Consider the following 5,813-nt stretch of genomic DNA (forward strand, 5'->3'; position numbering starts at 1 on the left):
TTGAGAAGATCCCCTGGAGAAGGAAATGGCAGCCCACTGCAGTACTCTTACCTAGAAAATCCCACGGGCAGAGGAGCCTGGTAGGCTACAGTCCATGGAGTCTCAAAGAGTCAGACACGACTGAGCGACTTCACTCACCCACTCACTCACCCTTTGAGTGCAGCACTCTCTTTCCTAAGTTCTTATGAAAATTGTGGCCCTTCTAGCATTTACTATTATACAAAGTGGGCACAGACTCCACTCAAGTAGATTTAAGCCAAAAGAGGTCCTGCTGTTGCTGCTGTTGAGTCGCTCCATCGTGTCTGACTCTTTATAACCCCATTAACTGTAACCCACCAGACTCCTCTGTCCATGGGATTTCCCAAGCAAGAATACTGGAGTGGGTTGCTGTTTCTTTCTCCAGGGAGTCTTCCCACCCCCAGGTATCAAACTCGCATCTTTTATATTGGCAGGTGGATTCTTTACCACTCAGCCACCTGGGAAGCCCTGAAAAGGGTCCCTTCTTAAGCAAAAAGAGTTTTGATCAGCTTAAAGAAATTCTTGGAGGAATGAAGGGGAACCAGAAGATGTTTAGGAGTTTAAAATGTGATTCCCATGCAAGTGTCATCACTTACCCTCTGATTCTAGAACCTCCCCTAGAGCTGTCCCAGGAGATACATTATCCATGTGCTACTTCTCACCACTCATGTCTGCTGCTTTGCTGGAACTCAGGGTCCTAGTGGCAAGGATGTCTGGGACACTCAGTGTTAGCTTTCCAGTCACAGTAAGTCACCAGTCATAGGGTCGCAAAAAGTTGGACGGGACTGAGAATGCAGTAGGTGCTATACATAAGTGCTACATATACCTGCTCAACACAAGTCCTTTCTTAGCCAAAGAGGCACCTTACATCGCACTTGCAAAGTAGATAAATACTGTTTCACATGTGCATACCCAGTGTGCTCAACCAGTATCTCCTACAGACTGTTTCCAGGAGGAATTCTAGAAAAACTACAAGGAGAATCTTAATAGAAACGAAGCTTCCTGCCAAGTACAGCAGGAATATGTGCCATTAAAGCACGGAAAACTTTTGTTCCTAATTCCAAACCACTTTCATTATCTCCACTGATTATAAGTTCTCATTTTTGTTAAAATATAAAATTGTAATATTTCATAGACCTAGTGATTTAGTTATCACTAGAGAATTATTTCTATAAATTCGTACAGTTTCACCTGGTTTTGTGTCTAGATACTCCAGGATTTATTTATCCTGGGAAGTCTCTTGGAGCTAAGAGACTCTGGATTGTATTGAAGTACAATTGTAATGTCACAAAGTTTGTGTCCTCACTGTGGTGGACACGCCCACACACTTTCCTGGTGGAAATGGAACCCAGTCCATTCCAGGTAAACGTGGGCAGGGGGTGTCAATCACGTGCCCCATTTTCCCCACATCAGGTGCGACCTTAGGCCTGGGCTGGCTTAGCTGAGTTCTCTTTAGGAATTGACATGGCTATTTGGAGAGACAGAGTTTAACTTTTCTTTTGGGATGTCATTACTTGTAAACAATATCAGCCTGGACTTGCCACTGGCCATTTTGCTCTCAAGTAGAGAGAGCTTGCTTGAGATGGATGTAACAGAGAAAAAGGTGGATGCGAAGATGGAGGGGATAGGTCCTTATGACTCCATGTGAAGCCCTAGGGCCAGCCATGCCTGGACCCAGACCCGTGCCTTTGGTTCTCAGCTATGTTAATAGCCAATGAGTCATTTCCAGTTTTCCTTGGCTTAAGTTACTTGTCTTTTTTCTAAACATAATAATTTTTTAAACTAAAACATTAAATTCTTAGTTCTCCAACCAGAGATTGAACCTGGGCCCTTGGCAGTGAAAGTGCAGAATCCTAACCACTGGACTGCCAGGGAATTCTCCATATACTTGAAAAAAAATTTTTTTTAATTTGTGGTAAGATACACATAACCTAAAATTTACAATCTTAATAATTTTTAAGTGTACAGTTCAGTGATATTAAGTACATTCACATTATTGTGCAACCATCATTACCATCCATCTCCAGAACCTTCTCATTTTTCCAGACTGAAACTCTGTCCTCATTAAACACTAATTCCCATCTCTGTTCCCCTAGCCCCTGGCACCCATCAGTATACTTTCCGTCTTTACAAATTTGACTCTTCTAGAAACCTCATATAGGAGGACTCACACAGTGTTTGCCCTTTCATGATTGGCTTATTTCATTGAGCATAACGTCCTTAAGGTTTACCTATGTGTCAGATTTCACTTCATTTTAAGGCTGGATTGTATAGACAGAGGCTTCCCAGGTGGCTCAGTGACAAAGAATCTGCCTGCCAAAGCAGGAGATGCAGGAGACATGGATTCGATCCCTGAACTGGGAAGATTCCCTGGAGTAGGAAATGGCAAGCCACTCTAGTATTCTTGTGTGGAAAATCCCATGGACAGAGGAACCTGGCAGGCTGCAGCCCATGGAGTCTTAAAGAGTTGGACACCACTTAGAGACTGAGCATGCACCCAGGCATGGATAAATCACACTTTATTCATGCATCCATTGATGAATACTTGGGTTGCTTCCACTTTTTGGTTATTGTGAACAATGTGCTAAGAGAATAAGTGTATTTAAACTTTTTAGTTTAAAGAAATTGTAGTTTTACCTACAGTTGTGAAAAATAATAGAGAGATCCTGTGTACCCTCTACCCAGTTTCCCCAAAGGTGACATCTTTCAAAACTATAGTACAATATCACAGACAGAATATTGACTCTGATCTACTCCACAAATCTTTATTCAGATTTCCTGTTTTACACATGCTCATTTATGTGTGTGTATGTGTCATTCTATGCAGTTTTATCACATGTGCAGGTTTGCACGTCTGTACCACAATCAACATAAAATAGCACATAAAACATTGATTACCTTAAACTGGTTTTGCCTCCTTAAAACAGATGGTTTTACTCATCAAACCTCAAGTTATTTTACAGAGACAGCGCTGTGTATGTGCAAGACAGGAATCCATGTCTCCCAAATGACCCTGGCACTGAGAATTAGGAACATAAAGAATAGAAACATTGTCACTGGAGCCCTTTATAAAGCAAGAATTCCTTCAATAAGAAAAATCTGGCTTCCAGAAGCGAGAGTGGCTGATATGGACTGATTTGAGACTAGCCAATCAGATTCCAAGTTTGAAATTTCCCTATCCCCTTAAATTTCACCCTGAACCCCGTATGGAGGAGACAGGTTTGAGAGCCAAGCCTCCTGTCTCCTTGCTGTTTGACCTCATGATAAAGCTCTTTTCTCAAAGGCTAGTGCCATAGTATCATCTTCTATGTGCCTCGGGTAGCCAGCCCTTGTTTGGCAACAAAGGTTCCAACCAGTTCCACCAGGATCTCTAGTGTTGTTATGTCACAGCTGTTTCCTGTCTACCTGCCTCTTCTCACCATTCTTTTTTTTTTTTCCAAGTTATGTTTCTCATTGCCTCTTTGTTCAAGCCTTTCTTTATTCAAAATCAGCTGTCCCAAATGATTCGGCATTTACAGAATAAACAAATTTAAGTTTATGCAGCAGCCTTCTTTTCCTCTGAGGTGGGTTTCTTTTCTGTGGGCTTCTTTTCAGCTGCTGGTTTCTTGGTCCCTGCAGCCTTTTTTCCCACCACAGGCTTCTTCAGCTTCTTATCGCCAACAGCCTTCTTTTCTTTGTTTCCCACCATAGGCTTCTTGCCCTAAACCCCTCTGATCTGATTTGGCTTCTAGTGCTGCTGCTGCCTCATCTTTGCGGATTTTGTGATTCCTGGCCTGTCGAAGAATGGTGTTCCTGCGCATGGTCTTTGCATATGGATTAAGCTTCAACATGATTCTCAGGTTTTTCAGTGGATTCTTCTTCAGGACTCTGCGATGAATCTTCTGGCGTGGTGCTCAGAGTGCTCTTTGGATTTCTGGGCTTTTCAAGACTCTGCTAAGGTCTGTATTGAGCATCTTGTGCATGGGGAGGTTGTAGTTACTCTTGAGAGAGGCTGCTTTACACCAAGTGCCATACAGCTCATCTAACTTTCGGAAAGCACTTTCAGTCCAAATGCAGAAACGTCCCACATGACCACCAGGAGCAAGTTTCAAAATGTTCACCTTGCTTACATTAAGCAGAGTAATTCCAGGGATGTTTCTGAAGGCCTTGATGATACCATTGTCCTCATTATAGATGATGCAGGGTCCCCTGCGCTGGATACAGCGATGGTTTCTCATCTTGCCTTTGCCAGCTCTCATTCGCTGAGAGGCATAGACCTTTTTGATATCATTCCAGGCCTTAAGTTTCTTCAGAAGCAACACAGCCTCCTTGGTCTTCTTGTAGCCTTCAGCTTTATCTTCCACCACCAAAGGAAGTTCAGGAACTTCCTGTATACGATGACCTTTAGACATGACCAGCGCCGGTAAGGCTGAGGCAGCCAGTGCAGAGCAGATGGCGTATCGCTTCTGCGTCGTATTCACTCTGTGGTGCCAACGTCACCAGGTCTTGGTTGGCGCAAACATGCGGCCCCCACGACACATATTTCCAAAAGCGCCCTGACCGGAACGGTGAGTCCCGCCACCTCGAACCCTGGGAATTCGAGCCACAGCTCTGCCGGTACCCCAAGACTCAGCACTGGTTTGATGACCTGCTAATTCACTGACAGCATAGGGCTGTCTGTTGTTTTTGCACAAGTTGGTGTGAACAAAGTTAACAATATCGGGTGGAATGGGAGCCTTGAACACAGCAGGCAAAGTGACATTTTTGCCAGAGGACTCCCCCTTTTCAGAGTACACTGATATCAGTGGACGAGCACACGCCATGGCGGGGAGAGGAGAAGGCCATGCTCCTCTTCTCACCATTCTTAATACTTGGTGGCTACTAACCTGTTCTTCACCTCTGTGATTTTGCCACTTCAAGAATGTTATGAGACTGGAATCATGTGGCTATATAAACTTCTAGGATTGGCTTTTTTATTTAACACAATTCTCTAGCGATTCATCCAAGTTGTCGCTTGCATCAGTATCTCATTTTATAAAAGTTACTGAATAGATCACACACACCACAGCTTAAGAACACCTAGACGCTTTCCAATTTTGGCTATTACTAATAACACTGATATAAATATTAGATGTGCTCTGCTTAGTTGCCCAGTTGTGTTTGACTCTTTGTGACCCCATGGACTGTAGCCTACCAGGCTCCTCTGTCCATGGGGTCTCTCCAGGCAAGAATACTGGAGTGGGCTGCCGTACCTTCCTTCAGGGGTCTTCCTCACCCAGGGATCCAACCCAGGTCTCCCCCATTGCAGGAGGATTCTTTACCATCTAAGCCACCAGGTCACCCCACTCCAGTACTCCTGCCTGGAAAATCCCATGGGTGAAGGAGCCTGGTGGGCTGCAGTCCATGGGGTCACAAAGAGTTGGACACGACTGAGCGACTTCACTTTCACTTTTTACTTTGATGCATTGGAGAAGGAAATGGCAACCCACTCCAGTGTTCTTGCCTGGAGAATCCCAGGGACGGGGGAGCCTGGTGGGCTGCCATCTATGGGGTCGCATAGAGTTGGACACGACTGAAGCGACTTAGCAGCAGTAGCAAGCCACCAGATACAGGGTTTAAAATTTTTTATGATTTATTTGTTTATTCATTTGTTTTGGCTGTGCTGGGTCCTCCTGCTTTGTGGGGGCTTCTCTGGTTGTGGCGAGCTACTCTTCACAGTGGTGCACAGGTGTCTCATTGCAGTGGCTTCTCTTGCTGTGGAGCACAGGCTCGAATGTGTGGACTTCAGTAGTCACAGCGCACAGGCTTGGTAGCTG

The 5,813-nt window shown here is 44.5% G+C and overlaps 1 pseudogene across 1 annotated transcript; it reads right to left on the reverse strand.

Annotated features, from left to right (window-relative positions):
• Positions 1-3,461: 3,461 nt before the first annotated feature.
• On the reverse strand, positions 3,462-4,867 carry LOC147367637 (large ribosomal subunit protein uL4 pseudogene; annotated as a pseudogene). The gene has a single exon (XR_015169266.1). The product of XR_015169266.1 is annotated as a large ribosomal subunit protein uL4 pseudogene (transcript).
• Positions 4,868-5,813: the final 946 nt, after the last annotated feature.

The sequence above is a fragment of the Bos grunniens genome, chromosome 8 (genome assembly GCF_055505025.1).
Source record: "Bos grunniens cultivar Pamir isolate PY7600 chromosome 8, Bosgru_T2T1.0, whole genome shotgun sequence".
Classification (NCBI taxonomy): domain Eukaryota; kingdom Metazoa; phylum Chordata; class Mammalia; order Artiodactyla; family Bovidae; genus Bos; species Bos grunniens.